General features: G+C 38.3%; 1 protein-coding gene across 22 annotated transcripts in view; it reads left to right on the top strand.

The window, feature by feature from the left end:
- The window catches only part of ZBTB20 (zinc finger and BTB domain containing 20), a 758440-nt gene that overhangs the window by 459718 nt on the left and 279486 nt on the right, over positions 1 to 19236 (top strand). For 3 of the 22 annotated variants that reach the window (XM_064495051.1, XM_064495110.1, XM_064495056.1), the window contains one exon: positions 13939 to 14121. The exons of 15 other annotated variants lie outside the window; for them this stretch is intronic. The gene's annotated coding sequence lies outside the window, so the exon portion shown is untranslated. Of the gene's footprint in view, positions 1 to 1639; positions 13071 to 13674; positions 13815 to 13938; positions 14122 to 19236 lie in introns of those variants that run through there. 4 more of the 22 variants (XM_064495070.1, XM_031452348.2, XM_031452165.2 and 1 more) reach the window with 3 other exon arrangements.

A 19236-nucleotide genomic window follows, 5' to 3' on the forward strand; every position in this document is an offset into this window, starting at 1 on the left:
CTGCCCAAGAGATGACAGAGTGTTGGGAGCATCCATTTAAGACCAAATCAGAAGGAAGAGAGCTATCTGCTGAGTCAAATCCCACTCTTTTTTTATACCACTGGTCTTTGGGGACTTCCATCTAAACTTTGACTATGCAGAACCCAGCCATTCAGACCAAAAGGCATATTCTATGCAGTATTCCCTAGTAAACCTTAGTCACTTTCACAGGGGGTCTAAGAGACAGGCATTAAACCAACATTTGAAATATTAAGAGGGAAAAATCTATCCAACAGTTACATTATTTTTACAGCTGATCAAAATAATGTAATATAATGGAAGGCTCTTATGTTAGTAATTGATAAAATAATTAAACTGCTAAAAATAGATTTTTTATATACCAAAGCTAAATATGATACTGTAGGACTATATTTAATCTTAGAATATTCTCATGGCAGATACAAAAATAAATTTTATTTTGAAAAGAAGATACTGTTTATGAGAATGTATTTCTGTGTACCATCCATGCAACATGCTATCTTACAATTTTGCCTATAAAATGCTGTTCTGAAAAGTGACCCTCTAAGAGTGGTACACTTAACAGAATAACATAACCAGAAAATGACAACTTAAGAGAGCTATTTCTAACTATTGCAGAATTATCTGGAAATACTTCAAATGAGATTACTTTGGTCCGCCTAGCTTAAGAAGTATTTTCCCAGTCAGTATAAAGTTCAAATTAATTTGATTTGGTTCCTGAAAAAAAAAAAACTGTCAGTTTTCTTGCAACTTAAACTTTAATTTGAGATAGAAAGTTTCCCTTCTGGACAACAAGTTGCAGCCTGGAAGTGGTAAAATGTCTAGAGGGGGAAACTAATGAAACTTTGTTGTGGAATAGTTCACAAAGGAATACAAGATGTGTTACATAATGCAGCCCTTTGTTTGTGGAGCCTCTGACAGAATCCTGCAGTTTTAGCTCAAGCTGAAAGCTGCCACCAAAGTCCTCCCCAACTCCAGGCAGCTGAGTCTTTTTTCCCCACCTCCTGCCATGATTACTCTGGCTTCTGATTAAATCACACCTTATATTTAAGGTCGCTAACCTAAAACGACCCAATGCTACTTATTTCTCTCTTCAACAGTTCCCCATTAGTTGTAAAACTTGGAAGACTTGAAAATAGCTTCTGTCCTAACTTATGTAGACTTCTCTCCAAAAGCAAATGCTATAATAGTTTCCTCACGCGTGGGTTCACACACCAGGTGAAAGATTTGGGAAGCTAATTAGCATGCTAGGGAGTCTGGAGCATTTGGGTGAGTCGCAGTCATGCTACCTGAGGGACAGAGAAAATGTCTTGTTGCTAGTGATATACAGCAAGTGCTGGTTCCTCACTTAGCTTTAACAGAACCAGAACTGCATTGCACTGTCTTCTCTGTATTTAATAGAAATCTTATTTATAAGATTTATTTTTAATCGCTTCTTTAAAACATCCATTCCTTTGGGGCTTAGTCCAATGTCTTATTTCTTACATAAAATATATTTATACTAATTTTGGAAAACATTTGCAAGTTTGTCCTTATTGTATTAATAACTAAACTAGGTTGTAATAAATTCTTGCCATAGAACTTCTTTTCTTATTTTAGACTCATATTTTTCTTTTTTGACCTGCTTTAATCCTCTTTGCTTAATACAGATTTCCCCCTTGCTTTCAGAGTGAGCATTTCATTACATATCTTGAATGTCTAGTATATATAATCAAGATATTAAGCAAATGAATATTTATTAAATACCAAGAATGTGACCAATGTTTGCCAGATAGTTGGGAAGAGCAGTTGGATAATTCAAATTATGAAAGTTATTTCTTGGTTAGAAACGTGTTCAGTAGCAAAAACTCTGACTTGAGCAGCTTAAACAAATAGGAGTTTGTATTTCTCAAGTAAGAGGAGGTCCAGAGGTAGAGAGTTGCTGGTGTGTGATAAAGTCAGGGCCAATATCTCTGTGTTTCTCTTTGCCTTTTTTTTTTTTTTTTTTCATGCTGGTTGCTTTATTTTCACAAAATAGCGGCTACAACTGAAAGTATAATATCCATATTTGAAGGGAGAGGAAGAAGGCACCTGAAGGATTTCTTTTTACCTCTATCAGACAAGAAAAAGCTTTCTCAGAAACCAGCCTCTCAAGCAGATTGCCACATAGATCTTATTGACTGAAACTGGGTCCCAAGGCCACCCTTGGTTGCTAGGGAGGCAAGGGAATCAGGGAACAGATTTGTCATCATTGGCTTAGAAATGTCATAGCTCATCATTCAGGACTGAGCACATTGCCACTCTGAACAAAATAGTAGTCCGTAGGTAGGAAGAAATGTGGGGATTGATATTGGGTAGGCATGAGTGTCTACACCAGTGGTACTAGTCAAAAAACAAAAAACAAAACAACAAAAAAAGGAAAATTAATGTGGACTACAAAAGCTGGAAAATGATGGCTGTGATACAGCATAAGCTGGACTACAAGATAACTAGAGCAATTAGACTGATAAAAGAATAATTACTGGACACTCCAACTACAGGAAGAACAAAAGCTTAAAAGCAGGAACATATAAGCCATATATGGGTTATTTAGTACGTGCTTACTGAATCATAGTAAATGAATGTGTAATATTCCAACACAGAAGTCCAGACGTGATTTAATAAATCATGGAGATAACAGAATAGAAAATTTAAAATTTAGGACTCCCTTGGCAATACCAAGATAAAGGGAAACACTCATATAGTATGGCTACGCTCTAGGGTACTCATCAAGGAGTACTGGAACCTGGGATGCCTAAACAAGGTAGAGCAAGAAATGGAGGCTGAAATACCAAGTTAATCATTTGAACTTGATCTGTGAAAACCTGAATATGTTTCTGGGATCAAGTTTTTGATAATATGCAAGTTATAGCCTCCAACAGGCCCTCCAACTATTGGAAGCATCAGGCTTGTTGCTGTCACTTGCTCCTCGTTTCTCTAAGTTCTGTTCTCTGTGACCTTCAGGGATTTCCACTATGAAAGGAGCTTTGGGAAAATGAGAAGTAGTTCATTGGAGATTTCTAGATTCCTACTTTACAATAATTGACATTTTACATTTATTCAGTTTCTTTCTATGACAGTCACTTTATTGTAGTTTTTAGTTCATTAAAATACCTGACAACAAGCTGTTTACCTTCTAATCAAGAATTTAAATGTCTTGATTTTTAAGCAAAGAAAAGAATTTAATACTGTTCAAAAAAAATTGAGTTGGTCAAAAGGATAATTTGATTGGCTTTTGCTGTTGGTGCTGATTTAACCAGACAACTCAGCCGAGAGTCAAACTTGTTTCTGCAAATACCACACAAGTAACTTCCACTAATGGGAAATTGCCTTTCTTATTATAGTCTTGCTTATTTTCTGTCTAACAAAGGATAAAGTGTCTTGTTCAATTTTGTTTCCCGAACCCTAGAATTTAAATTTGGCTTACCATCTGCAGTATAGCTAAGTAGTAAACTGAAATAATAAATGGAAGTAATTTTATTTTTGAATTGCACCTCCGTGAATCCCACATAATTTCAAGGACTTGACATTATTTTTTGTTTTTACAACCTAAACATTACCTGAAAAATAATGCCAATAGAGTGAGGGATAGGCACAGATTAAAATGTGCAACCTTAGGTAATGGCATTTCTAACACCCTTATGGTCTATAGCCATTTAATGTTTGTTTATTACTTGAGACTTCAGCATCTTTAGTTGGATTAGAAGAATTCAGATTATTTGAGCTGAAGAGTAATTCTTATTTTGGCAAAAGAACATCTATTTTATTTTAATTGACTGAGTTATATATTTTCAGTGACAGATCTTTAACTCCTCCAAAGACTGTAACATTATTAATATTGCACTTGGATAAGTCAGTTTACCTGGGCATTGTTTTTTTGTTTGTTTGACTCACAATGTTGTGTTAGTTTCAGGTGTACAGCAAAGTGATTCAGTTTCTCATATATATATATATAAATAATTTTTCAGATTATTTTCTATTCTAGGTCATTACAAGATATTGAATATAGTTCCATGTGCTATACAATAGGTCCTTGTTGTTTATCTATTTTATATATAGTAGTGTGTGTCTGTTAATCCCAAACTCCTTATTTATCCTTACCCCTCTTTCCACTTTGGTAACCATAAGTTTGTTTTCTATGTCTGTGAGTCTGTTTCTGTTTTGTAAATAAGTTCATTTATATCATTTTTTAGATTTCACGTATAAATGGTACCATATATGTCTTTCTGTCTGATTTACTTTACTTAGTATGATAATCTCTACATCCATCCATGTTGCCACAAATGGCAATATTTCATTCCTTTTATGGCTGAGTAATATTCCATTATATAGATATGCCACATCTTCTTTATCCATTAATCTGTTGATGGACACTTATGTTGCTTCCAAGTCTTGGCTATTGTAAATAGTAATGCTATGAACTGGGCATCAGTTTTTTTTTTTTCTTTTTATTGAGTTATAATCAGTTTACAATGTTGTGTCAATTTCTGGTGTAAAGCACAATTTTTCTGGGCATCAGTTTTATCATCTGCAGAATGGAGTCGCTGGACTTACATGATCTCTAGCTACTTTCAGTTCTAAAATTGCTCTCATTTTTCAGTTCAATTCAGCAGATATTAATGGAATACTCACAAAGTGCAAATCAATATAGTATAACCTAGATGGATACAGAGATGAATATTGTGATCTTTTCATGCAAGTACTTTACAACAGGATGCCTTCAAGATTGAGATGTGTATTTCCCAACACATCCTAGCTCCTGATGTTTGGGATGCCATTTATGAATGAGGGTATATGATTTATTACCAAGGGGGGAAGAAATTCATATTTTTGTTAATGTTTCTCTTATCTGGATATGAAAAACCAGAAGTCTGAACTATCATTTTAATAATGTGCAATTGTGTCCCACCTTCATTGCAAATAATTTAGAGCACTCCAGACCATTATCTCATTCATCCCTAAAGAAGCCCAATCCAAGTAGAAAAGGGTAATATAGGTACTTACATTTTAGTGATTAGAAAACTAGACCTAAATTTCCTGGAGCAATTTCAGTGATTAGAAAAAGTGGACCTAAATTTCAATGAGCAAGTGAGTGAGAGCAGGTAAAAATCTAGGGACCCTCACTCTAGGTCTGCATAGCCAGCTTCCTTTATGAGTGACAGTTTCTTTTAGCAAGTTCTACAGAACCTGATTGCAAAACTATCTTCCACATCTGATCCTTCCTTATTCTTTACCTAAACAGCAGCTTAGCCATTGACGATTTCAAATGTATCACCAGGGGAAAAAAAAAGGGTGTAGTGGAAGAATGGAACGTGAACAGCAACAAATGTGATACTCAGGCTGTGATGTGGTGATACAACATTCCAGTCTTTGGTTTGCATTAAAATTAGAAGTGAAGGAAAGTTGGGGACTCCTTCATCAACCTGATCTATAAACATTTGACTATAGGCCCAGCAGCCATAGAGAAACCTGTGCTTTTGCTAGGTGAGAACATTATTCTAAACACACCACCCTGGAAACTCTGCCTCAGTTCTTGGTTATCACTAGAATTTTCCTAGCCTGCTTTTCAGGGGAGTCAGGAACATAAGGAATTATTTCCGTTTACAAATCTTGCAAGCAGCAACTTGGAAACAGATGATTATATTTTCTTTACCTAAATCTTCCTAGGTAGTAAAAAAGCCATATCCGTGTTTCGTCTCATGGTTTCCTTAGTCAAAAATTTGCATCTGAGGCCTAGGAAAATGTTTGGTCTTCACAATCGAATGTTTAAACAGGTGCACACAGCACTGGCTGAGGAAGTCTCCTCCTCTGGAAATCCTGACGTTAAGAGAAAGGTTCTCATGCCAGCTTTCATGAATGCTTGTGAAGGAAAGTTCAGGTGATTCTTAAGTCTTATTACCTGGGTTACCGACCCACTGGCCTCCCTCCCATTCTGTGTTCTCATGAAGAAATTGATTTAATAGATTCAAGATATTATTAAATACATTCTGCATTAATATTATATGTCCTCTTTGAATCCAAGTGGCAATACAATAGAACTTCATTTTATAAATAACACCTTTCAAGCTAACACCACAGGGCACAGTACAAAAGAATCAAAATAGAACACAAATGCTGTAATCAAATGCAGACCCCAGGAAGGCTGATTAAAAAGGCATGTTGCTAGTGAGAGCAGCCAACAGGGTAAGTATAGTGGGTCAGAGCAGAAAAGCCAGCTGAACAGAAGGGCAAACTAAAATAAAACGGACTTGCCTGCCTGACTCACATGAACCTATGACTCTCCTTTGTCATCATCTCCTTTCGGACTCAGGAATTGCAAGAGAGAGGGGCACGTGTGTGTTTTTTGGGGAGGTGAGGATCAAATATATGGAGGGTCATTAGGTTTATCCTTAGTCTTCACACACAACACAAACAAAAGAAAATCCTAGAGACAACTGCCGGCAGCTGGCAGCAATGCCTACCATGTGATTGTGAGACAGCCCAGCAGGGCTTGCTTTGCTTGATAATACAACTGGTTTTCAGAAAACACAACTGGAGAAACAAGGAGGTCCTTTTCAGAATAGTGAGAACAGATAGTGCTGCTGTGGCCAGGGCATGAGTAAAGATGAATGGATGGGTGAGATGGGTGCTTTGCGGTCTTGGTCTTGAGACAGTCTCCTCTCCATTGGCCCCTCTTCTCACCCAGTACCTTTCTGTGCTGTCAGCCTCTCACCACCACAACCCTTTCTAATGTCAAAGGTTTGTGTTTTAAAACCCTGCCTTTAATTATGGGACAAAAGATTCTGTCCTCTTCCTGAAGCAAGTAAGAAATTAGATGACAAAGCAGAGGTATTTGAATTTGCCTCCCCATCTATGTGTAAAATCAGTTCTGACAGTGATCACCGTGTACCTTGAGAAATGCATTAAATTGATCAGTTACTGATGCTTTTCTGTTTAATATTGAGGGTCGAACAATACAGGACAAAAATCAGAGGAAAACAATTTCTGCTAAATATGTAAAATATTTTTCTGAGAAATTGAATTCTGTTAACAGCCTACCCAAAAATTGTGTCATGGAACAGCAAATATGGGTTCTAGAGTCAATTAAAAGAAAAAGAGAGAGGAAGGGGGAAAATGAGGTAATTTTTACCACTCCTGAAGCTGTAGGTTGTTTGTAATGACTCTCCTGGTTACCCAGTTAGTTGAAATTCCAGACTGGGATACTAATGCATAAATGTAGGTCAGTAGTTTAGTATTGCTGTACATTTTTTCTTAATCTCTTAATTGTAAACAGAACATACGCAGACAGCATTTGGGAATAAATGTTCATTATGCAAATACTAGTATTACTACTTTTACTTACTAGAATGCTATTTTCCCTAATTCTGACAGTATTTATTTAGGTATGCTGAGAGTCAGTATATTAGTAAAGGTGGGCAGCAAGTCTAGTAAGTAGTATAGTAGGTAAGAGATCCCTGGATTGTAATCTCCAAAGTGAGTTATTTCATAAACTATGTAAGTAAATAATTCTACCAGTTATCAATGTACTGCCTCTCAGATCCAAATTTACCCTTCCTTGCCTGCTCTACAAAGATGTATAGGGGTCATTTAAGTATTTTTCCTTTCCCAACTGAATGAGTGTGCTTTATCAATAGAGGATTCCGAGAGACATCATAGGAAGAAGAGGTTTTCCTCCCTGGCTCCTGTGAACTTTTTTGGGAGGCTCCTACTGTGTGCATGGCTTCTCCAAGGCCTGCCTCTTGCAGCATACACAGCTGCATTGGTGCACAGCAGCTGAAGCACCGGTAGCTTCTCCAGTGCCCAGCAGCCAGCAGCTACCTCCAGCACCCGTGCACAACCATGCACACATAAACACCTTGGGTGGTTGGTTTATGCAGCAGTGTGCCTCAGATGAGACAGCCTTCCCATGAACAGCTCTCCTGGCACCCTAGAGTACAGATTTCCAGCAAGTTTTGCTGACACAGCTCTCCAGCAATTTCTCTGCCAGTCATTCATTCATTGTCTGTGCCTCAACCAACAAGTCTGAATCCCAGTCCAGGGGCATAAGGGACTCTTCCTTGGGCACTCTCTATCAGCCCTAGAAGTTGTGGTTGTTCCTGATATTTGCTTATTCTTATATAATTTACAATTCTCTTTACTTCTTACTAGTTACTCCCTAATTATTCCAATCCCCTGTTATAGTTAATAATTCTTCAGATTAAATTTTCCCTGTTCAAATTGCTGTGTGGTTTCTGTCTCCTAATGGACCCTGACTGATACGTGACCAAGGAATATTAAAATAATCTGTATTGTTTGGGAATAGGGGAAGGTAAATATGCCAAGTCATCTCTTAATGGAATGGGTTAGCATTACCCAGACCTGCTATTAGATGAACAACAAGTTTTGAGAATTTGATGCTAGATTGAAAGGTGACATAAGAATATGACCCTATCTACTACTTTTAACTGTACATATGGTTTTAAGGACCCAATTTTAAAACATTTTACTTGATTTCAGTAAGAGTTTTTTTAAAAAATACAAACTATAATAAAGCAAACAACAAAAGTCTAGACTCAAAATTCATTTGTTGGTCTTGAAATAATGTTTCAAAATAATAACACTATTATGTGAATTTGTAGACTATTAACGCTAGGAAAATAATGATCCACGTCATTTTTTGAGACCTCATAGCAACAGCAGTAGATACTGTTATTATCCCTATTTTACAAATAGAAAAATAGAGGTTTGAGGTTAAGGAACTGGCCTAACATGGTATATGTAGTATGTTTCAGAGCCAGAATTTGAACTTAGATCTGCCAGTGTGCCTTGGCTCTAAACCATTGCACCCTGCTTCCCGAACACTATCATTGAAACAAATAGCAAGCTACCTGGGAGAACAGACACAGTGCTTGTTTGTGTTGTATTCATCAAAGATCCAGAAAAAGAAACTTGAACGTATCCCTAGAACGTATAGCACACCCCGAGATATTGCAAAGACGATCTGTTACTCTTGCCTAACAAGACATGGACAAACTGGATGAGCACTGGTGATCAAATCCCCAGAACCAAAGTGTTAACAGCGTATCAAAAATCCAGCAGCCTTTATTCAGAGCTGAATTGAAGGCAGATGAAATATTAACAGCCGTTCTAGCAGCCCAAGATGAAATATGAGATCCTGTATCAGAAATTATTAGTAACCTGTTAAAAGAAATGCTGAAAAATGGCAGTTACCAAATTAAAACTGGGAAACAGAGCCCAAATGGGAAATTTCAAAAAGTTTGGAGGAAAATAAATGACAGATTGTCCTCTTGGCTCTTATCACTATGCCATCCTAAATCCTACTTGGCAATACACGGTGGAGGTGAAATAAGAACTGCATCTCTGCCAGTGCTGGTCCTCAAGTCTGCAGTCCTAAGTGTCTGTGAGGGTGTCTGGGATTGACTGGAAAAGTAGTTGGAATTTGGTAGCTTTATCTAAATTGAAGAGTCTGGAGACTCTTATTATGAAAGGCTTCCTCTCATTTGTGAATTGGCCCCTTTGCTCCACTTTTGGATGCCTGGCTTCCTCCATGCCGAGCTGCACTCAGTGTTTCTACATGGGAAAGCTATTCTCCTTAAATGCTTTCAAATTTAAAGCATCTATCTGATATGTTCACGTTTATGACTCAAAATACCTAGCATCAAAAAAAAAAAAAAAAAAAAAAAGAGAGAGAGGAAGATTACAAATACCAAATACCGGGTGGTAAATGAAGGCGATATTTTTCCATCAGTTACTGAGAGCAGAGAAATGACTGTAAGCAGAGTTGTTGAGCAGTTGGTGCCAGAGAGAAAAGGGAAATGAGCTATAGAACCATAGAATCTTAGTGTTGGCAGAGACCGTGAAGTTCATGCAGTCCTACCCTATCATTTTTCAATGAAGAGGCTGAGACGTGGGGAGTTAAGGGACCTGACTAGCCGTAGACACATAGTTGTTTACTGACACTCAGGCCAAAAACATTTCCCAACTCCCAGTCTGGAACTCAGTAGTTCAGCATGCTACTGCCATCCTCAACTGAAAATTAACACTAACCCAGCCTGGAACATAGAAGAATTCAGCATCTGTGGGGAGCAAGAAAAATGATGAATTTTGAAATGGAAATCAGTCTGGGAAGAGGAGAGGGGAAATGGATGATTCACCTTCATTGTGACTCGATGGCCAACTTTGTGCAAGACATTTTGTATCAGTTTACTCCCCCGTGCCTGCCCACAAATAGTAATAATTTGGTGGTGCTTCCCCAGGGTTTATATTTATGCATTCAGATTTGGTTTGCTTAGAGAATTCTGCCATATGCAGGTTGTCTTGATTGGTTTGTGGGTGGCATTGCTGTTGATTCCTGTTATTTATGTGAGCCTGACTTTTTTCTCTAGCACTAAAATGTGCTCCAGAGTCTTTGTAGGGAGAATCTTCTCCAAGGGGCACCCTAACTGAAGAACGGATGTAGGTTCAAGATGTAAGAATTATCTTCTGTTAACCCTGGTATTCTGTTAATCTCTTGGGGAACTTGGGCTATATGTGGACCTTTTAAGCAGGATCATGAATTAGGTGAAATAATTTTCTTTATTCGCAAGCACAGGATCATTTGAAGTAAACCAGCAACAAAGAAGACACAATAAAAATGTCTCGGTAGGACTCCCTGCAAAATAACAGTATGGGTCTTTCAGACCAGTCGAATATTTTTCAGAATAGAGCAACCGGAAATGAGAGAATCAGACAGTATGATGAAAACTACAGATGGAAGGCTTTGCATGAAAAGTGATTATGGACAAGAGAGGGCTCAGGAGCGGGTAGGCGTGGAGTTGGAAAGGAGCGGGTAACTGAAATAAGAGAAGATAATGCTTGACCAGGTCTAGTAAAATATTCCCTGCCACAACCACTGTTCCATGAAGAGATTGAGCCAAGAGGCCTGAATAAACTAACCTTAAGTTCAGCGTTGCCATTATTGTGGGAGGCATCAGGGAGAGCACATCCGGACTTGTGTTACACAGTAATCACTGCTGGGTGTCAGCATTCATCAGCCAGATGGTCAGACCCACAATTAATCAATTAGGCTGGGATGATCAACTGGACAAAGTTTTCCCCTTTGGTAAAAAACCCTCATCATGCGGTCAAGGCCGATAGCACTTTTATCCTGTTGCTTTTGGAGAAGCTTCTAAAAATCACTCTTCTTTTTTAGGCCTCTAGTTTCTGAACGCTGTTAAGGTCCAAGCAGCTTTGACAACATAGATACCCCAAATCAAGATTTTTTTTTAACATAATAGGTTTTCAACATCTTCTGTGTTCATGTATAATGTTTAACATAGCCAGGCAGAAATAAGCTTTTTAAAGCAGCATTCTTTGAGGAATGTTGCCCAACTGATTTTACCAGAGTCTCTGTGCCAGTTCCACTCAACACAGTGGAACGACACAGGAAATGATCCTTTCACTGGGCGCTTATGAAGATGATATGATAAATAAAAAGAATAGCACTTTATTAAGTATTCACTTGTGGTGAAGACTGACAGACATTAGTCAGTCCTTACAATAAATTTAGGGTGATAATATTCCATTGTAAAGAGAAGGAAACTGAGGCTAGAAAGTTCATTTGCTCAAGGTTGAGCATTTATCAAAGATGTGTTGAGATGATTTAATACTCTCTGGAATAAAAACTAAAAAAAAATTTACTCTGCATTTTTTGACACATTTGTGCATCTTTAAGGGATAACAATTAGGAATATATGGTGGGTCCGTATAATTCCTTTTCAGAGCAGTTCAAAGAAATCTCATGGTAGTGTTTCCCAACTCTGCTGATGGTACTCTCTTTACTGAAGTTCCTGATGCACACCATCTGAATTTTGAGATCCCTTTCTTCCTTATTTTGGGGCCATCACCACTATTTGCTGATAATTCTGTCCCCCTGTCAGTCTCCTTATCTAGGAGTGGTTCTCGGAGTTTGTTTCATACACTAAGACCTTTCTTTATCCATTGGTTCATCGCGTGATTTGCTGCCTCCAAAACAAAATGTCTGTCACCGATTTGTTCTTTACATTGAACCTGGTTTGTCCCTCTGACTGTTTTGTTTTTCCTCTCCTCTCGCTGTATCACAGTCCAACTGCACAGGGAGAGGTGTTTGAAAGTCTTCTTGGTGGAAAGTGTCACTTCTGATCGAGGTCTCTGCTGACCTCATTGAGTAGAAATATGGACACAGTCTCACATTTCTCTTGTGCTTCATCTTAAACTTACGTCTCTTTTCTCTTAGCTCTTCTCTACCGACACCCAAGCTCAATTTAAGGAGTGCTTCTCTTTAACCATTTTGTGGCCAGTATTTTGCAGGCTGTACAAGGATACTATTGACCCAAATGTACATTACTGAGATATTAGGCTTTTACTTAGAACTATATTATTTTATGGACTATGAGGGTTCCTCTTGCTATTTAATGTAGTGCTTTGCTTTTATTTGTATGTTTGGCTACTTACCAAATTGGGAAAGCAATACCAAAATACCAGGATTGGTGACCACTGTTTCTTAAATCAAGTTCAGGAGCACATGGGGAAAAAAGATGTTCCAGAGATCTTAATGAGCATCTTTTCTCCTCCAGGGCTCCGCCAGTGCCCTCTTTCTCTGCCTGTGGTACTCTGATTTGTTCTTGCTATGTTTGGTAGGCTGCTGTTCTAAGTTTTCCCTTGCTGCTCCTTTTTCTACAATCCTGCAGTCTTCACCCCAGAGCTGATGAGCCGCTTTCACTTTGACCTGCAGTATCTCTGTGAATTGCAGAGCTGAGCCCTGCCATCTAGACGGCCTTTCTGCTTCATTTTACTCCTGACCTAACCCCCCCCACCCCCTGCTATTCCAGGCCTGGCCTCTCATGACCAGAGACTGCTGACTCATCCTGGCCTGTGCCAAGCTGTGCAGTCGCTTAGCGATGTGGACAGGAGTCGAAGGACTAGAATGAGATCACTGAACTCATTTCACTTGTTGCTTACGGTACAGTCCAGCATGAGCTGGAAATGTAGGAACCTCAGCCTCCCGAGCAGAAAGAGTAAGTAGATTAAACACACCGCATCACCAAGTCCTCAACAAGCAGCAGTGGGGTGGCGGGCGGGGGCTGGCTTTCTCATGGCCGTGTCTAGGGCATTCCGGTTCATCAGGAATGTTCCTTTGTCCTCTCTTCTTCCTCTCCTCCACAATCGCACCCTTCCCCCCCCCCCCCTTCCCTGAACTTCCCTTCTGAAAATGTCCGGATGGCACAGCCGTGATCTGGGCAGAAATGAAATTTTGCTAATAAGCAGCCTCCACAAGAAACCCTTGAACAGTGACACTGTTGAAACTGCTTAGTTTAGTTTGTCTCCTGGGAACTCACATGAACTTCCCAACAGAATTCAAGGGGATAAAAAAACTCTTTTTTGGTTCTCTTTTCCTTTCTGTTTTGAGGGAGGTAGTTTCAGGAGACATGGCTGCATTCTGGTGCGGTGTAAAGCTTTCCGTCGGGAGACAACAATGTGCGTTCCTCTGGCAGGACGGGATGGGGTTTTTTTTTTTTTTGTTTCTCCTGCTGTTGTTTATTTATAAGACATTTCCTCTCAGTTAGTGGAAGTTAGATCGTAAGAGGCTCCAGTGATTTTCCTTCCACCTCCCCTCCCCAGTTTCTGTGCTTCAGCACTCTGGAACACTGTGAACTCGACAGACTGCTCAGAGCAGGGCGCTTAGCAGCCAGGCCTGGACACTCTCAACAGACTGTGCTGATTCTCAGTCGACACTCCTTGGATCAGGAACCACAGTCCTGGTGAGTGGTGAGGTTCCAGAATTTGATGTGTCAAGGATTCTATTCTTGGTGTCTCTGAGGCAGTCAGGAAATAACGAGTGTTTTTAAAAAGGAAAAAAAAAATGCAGTTTTTTTTTTTTAAAAGCTACCAAACAATCCAACGGCCTGATGAAGCTTTTACTATGCACAGCTGAGAGCACTCTGTGGACAATGGCTGAGCCTTGAGTCTGTGCACAGGAGGAGCCTGCAGGCATAGGTTTCATGCTGCCACCGATGGATGTCAGCCTTGACATGCCTAGCAAACACGCTTGTGGGAGGAGGAAGATAGGTGAGTGAGTGGGGTGGGGAGGTGGTATCGAGGTGGCGAGAGGGAGAAGTGAAAGTGGGATTCACCGTTCGCTTGGAGTTTCTCTCTACCAACTTTTCATGCATCTCTATTCAGTGCATTTACGTTATGCTCAGAATACTTAACGTACCCAGCTAAGCAAGAAAGAAAAGTAGAAGCCTAGCAAAAGAATATTGTTAATACTGTGCTTCTAAAGATTATTTTTCGAAGAACTGGTTGTTTTAAATGTTAGGGAAACTCCTCCCACCTGACCTTTGGAAAATTTTATTTGTCACACCCTCTTTATTCTTCTGCCTTCATGGTATCGAACAGAAGAATGCAAGGAGAATCCTTATTTGGTTCCGGGGAAATTTATCATCCTGACATAGGAAAACTAGATGACTGTCCTCACAGTATTAAACCCAAATATAGTCTTGTCCTCAATATAAGAGACGCTGATTGAGTGTGCTCTGAGAAGTTGTCGAAGGAATGGAATGGGGGTGGTTGCATCCTGTCTGATATGAGACTAGCAGAGGAGTCAACAGACCAGCTTTTGGTGCCAATATGTGCCTTTCACGTCCTTGTTAATAACTTGCACTTTCCCTGGAAGTGGAATTTCAGTCGAATGCATATTTATTTCTTACCATCAGACCTCTACTTGGTTGATCTTTCAGAGGTATTTGATCTTACTGTGTTTTCTTGTCTTCTTTCCAATTTCAAGAATCCAGCATGTTCCAAAATATTAAGAGTGGAAAAAACAAAAAACAAAAAAACATGGTGGCCATAAAAGTATCTGACTGTGTGGCAGCATCTGAAGTGAATTGCTCTTTGGAGAGAGGGAGGAGTCTTTGATGTCCCCAATATGGTTCTCATAGGCTAAAACTTCCAGGAACCACAACCCAGCCTAAGGGGCACTTACTCGATGTTCTTAAATATTTGGAAAGAGATGCTATTTTATTGTTTTAGTTTTTCTTGCTATTAACACATTGCCAGTAGATTCCTCCTAAAAGTTGAAAATGCTTTAGCAATAGTTGATTTTACATTTAACCAGATGTGTACTGTGTGTGCCTGTGGTGTGTACTCTTGTCCAAGCTGGTGTAGTTGTCCAACATGTTACATTGGTACTTAGCTTTGGAATTTTGTTTGCTACTCTGGGCAATTCAGATTCTTAGCCATAGGACTCACCAGTGCTTATGTGGTCCCACGTTCCCTACAGCCTCATCAGGGTCCATCAGTGACCTTTAGCACAAAGAGTCAGCTTCCTTTCACAGGTTCTATAGTTTGTGAGGCACATCAGATTCCTGTGCTGCCATCATGATAGGAAGCAGTCTCAGAGTTTTATTAGGACCAGCGTGCTGAAAGTTTAATGGTATATAATGGCCAAACTTGCCTGTTTCAGTCAGGCCATGTTGGTTGTGACCATACTACTTGTATGTGTAATGTTTCTTGGGGATTTTCCATTAGTTCTCTTATTTTCAAAAGAAAGAAGTTGAATGGCAGAATGGTGTTAAATTTTTTTAAATTATGATATAAAAAATCTAACTAGTTTTTACCCCATTACTGCCAAGACCTATATGAGGTTGTTCCTTCCTCAGTTTTAACACTCAGGCTGTACAGACTCCCAGAACAATTGTCTGTTAATCTCTGGTAGGGGTGATGTCTATTAGGACTACAATAAGGGCAAGTTGGGTCTCTAACACTTTGAAAACATTTTATTATTGAAATCTTCTAGGCCTGTACATAAAATTTTATAAGCATCTTTAAGTGAAAAATAGGTAAACACAGTATCTAAGGGTATATCCCAAGTGATGACATTTTAAAAATACAACCTGCCAGAGAAATTTTCTTTATTGTTGCCAAGATCTGGAGTTCCACGTGGCTGTGGAAGAATTCCATGGCTAAGTTAGAATTTATAAGTCAGAATTTGATCAATGCCTTTGATAGAAATGCAGGATAATGATACATTTCTTCTGTTTAAATGCCTGTATTAATATTACCTGATTTCTTCAATACCTATGTTATAAACCTTCATAGTGTACTGTCAATGATTCGATCTTCCAGTGCTCATCTCCCAAATTCTAATTTCATTTCGGAAGATGCATGTTACAAAGTGTATATTTTCTTGCATGTACATTTTATCTGTAAGTACTTCCTATATGTTAAATTCATTAAATTAGGCAGTCACAATTAGACACAAATGACATTGCTAAGTAACAGAATTATGATTGCCCCAATAAGAAATTATTCTTTTTTATTTATGTAGAAATGCTTTTGATATTCATTTGATGTCTTTGAAAAAGCTACATAGTCTTAAAAGTTAGGAAGAAGGCATTGATTCATTGTATCACACAATTGTGTATGTGTGTTATTTTGTGCATGCTTATATTCAGCTATTAAAAATAGGACCAAATGCTAGCTAGGGTTACTTGCCTTTGAATTCAATAAAACCACGAGTGAAATATAGCTGACATTTTATCACACTGACAACACAGAAAATTTACACAAATATTTATGAACAGTATCTGCAAAAGGTGAGATTTGGTTAGCTGATAAGATTGGTAATTATCCTTCATCAAATATACATGTTAGATTATGAACCTAAATTCTGTTATGCACAACTTCAAAATATTATTTGCTATATGTATAAAGTAGTTTAAAATTAAGTAGAAAGAGATTAAATTGCTGTTAATTATCTTAAAATTGAGAATATATTTAATTATTTACTTTCTTTGTAAGAATTAATTTATATACAAATGACCCAGTTTATTCTAGTTTCTCAGCTATTTAGCTGTACATTAAATACTTTGATGCTGTATTTACATATCAGCATCAGCAACTATAATTATCCAGATACCTTTTCAACTATCCAGCTAAGGCATATTCTTGTCAAGTCACACTTTTCTTCTTTGAAGCTTTCCATAATAACCCAAACTAAAAGTAAAACTTCTTCTTCTGACATTAATAGCGTTTAAAAAATCTATAGCTTTCATTTGGCACTTATCATGTACCATGTTTGTGTGTGTGTGTGTGTGTGTGTGTATATGAAATTACAAGTGGCTAGAAGGCAGGTACTTTGTCAAGCCAAAGTCAAATTGCCTTAATCTCAATGGAGGATCAGTGAATAGGATGATGCATGAATGAATGAATGGATAAATGGTTATCTGTAAGTCAGTGCATTGACAATGAATGTCTTGCTTATCATAAGAAAGAAATATGCCCAGAAAACACATCAATAGATTCTTCTATATCTGAACCCCCTTAATTCCCATATTAGATCTTCCAACTAGCTAACAGCATCTCCAGTCATTTGCCAAGGTAGCTTTTCTAATCTCCACAATGTCCAGGTAATTTCTGATGGGGCATATCTTGAGCTTTCAGTAGCTCCATTCATTTTCCAAGACTCCTGAGGGTGGCCACATACCCAGGTTGGTCTGCTCCTACAGTATGAAATTACCAGACTTGCCCATAATGTATCAGATTGACCAATGGCTTCTGCAGCTTGTCAGTACTTGCTTACACTCACTCAGTGGTTCTTTCTTTCCTCAAACTCAACCATCCAAGGAGCTCAGGCTGATGTCAGATGTGAAAAGGCATGAAGACTGGCTACAAATGCCTGTGAACTAGAAAGGAGAAGGGTGGAGCAGACAGCACAATAAAGAGAGGGGCAAGAGGACAGGCAGCCCAATCATTTCTACTATCTTAACAAGCACTAATTAAATGCCCTGTTTTAGGCAAATAATAGCTGAAAATAGCCAAGTGCAGTTGTTTCTCTGAGTAAAGAAATTGGTGGGATCTTTTAGTGCTTCTGCAGTCAGTTAACTGGAGCATAAGAAGGCACATTTGGTGCTGTGGACACATTGGAGGAGAGGGGCCCATTCCAGCACCCTAAATGGTACCCTGCTGACATAAATAATATCCAGAGACTAGCTTCATATACTACAAACTGGCCTAAAGAAACAATAATTTTAAAAAGTCAAAATGTTTTATAAAATTTAATTACATTTTTTTATCAATGGTCAATCCACTTGACAATCCCCAAACTACATCTAATTCTGTCTCCTACACTGAATTCTTTTCTGGAGCTTCTAATATATATAAATGAAATGTACTAGTTTTATTTCCTTCTCTTTTTATTTGTCCTATTTATCCTCTAGTAAACTGAAATCCTAGATGTGAGCAGCCAGAGGGAGAAAGAGAAGTGATTCACATAATGGATAATTAACCCTTGAACAATGGAAAGTTAACTCTCCACAGACATGCCAAAAACTGAAATGTTTTGTTGTTAAATTTGTTCTCCTTTGGGTGTTAACACATAGAGGACATCTCCATTAGCACAAACTTGGCACCAAACAACCCGTTCATTCTCAAGCTACAAATGCTACACTCACCTTCCAGTTCGTTCTGGCAGGATTTGTAGCATGATGTCCTCTTGGGTGGTGATGTACAAACCACTCTGAGGGGCAAAATTGTATGAGTGCCTAATCCACTTTTGAAAATGAAAGAAAAGGATCTGTTTTATGAAAAGCCTCTAATAAGGAAAGACACAAATTGTAATAAAAAGTGTTAGCACCTTGCATCTCCTGTTAATTGCCTTCCTAGTCAAAAGGAACCAAAATAGTGTAGTAAATGTTAGAGGTACACCAGGAACAGAGTGCAGAGAATTGTCTCTTCCTTTTAATAGTGAGTTGAAAAGGGTAGCAAACCTTAAACTATCCATATATCCTTAATTTGGGCTCCTAACCTTACTCATCTACTTCATCTGTCTAGTGAGGAGAACAGTACCCATTGAACTTATTTATCAGCATTGTTATAAGGATCCAATTATAAAAATTGTCTCTTCATTACATTCATTAAACACGGACTTAACATTCATTCATCCATTTACTTATTTATTAATGCAAGAAACATTTTAAAATCCGCATCTGTGACAGGTATTATTCTAGAAGCTAAAGATTGATTCATTTATTAACAAATATTTATTAAGTTGCACATACTGTGCACCTGAAACTTTTCCAAGGGCTGGGATTACTACAGTAAACAAAACAAACAGAAGTCTCTATTCTCATAATACTTTTTGGGCAGAGGAGAAAGACGACAAACAGGCACATATGTAAAATT

The sequence above is a fragment of the Camelus dromedarius genome, chromosome 2 (genome assembly GCF_036321535.1).
Source record: "Camelus dromedarius isolate mCamDro1 chromosome 2, mCamDro1.pat, whole genome shotgun sequence".
NCBI classification, from domain to species: Eukaryota; Metazoa; Chordata; class Mammalia; order Artiodactyla; family Camelidae; genus Camelus; species Camelus dromedarius.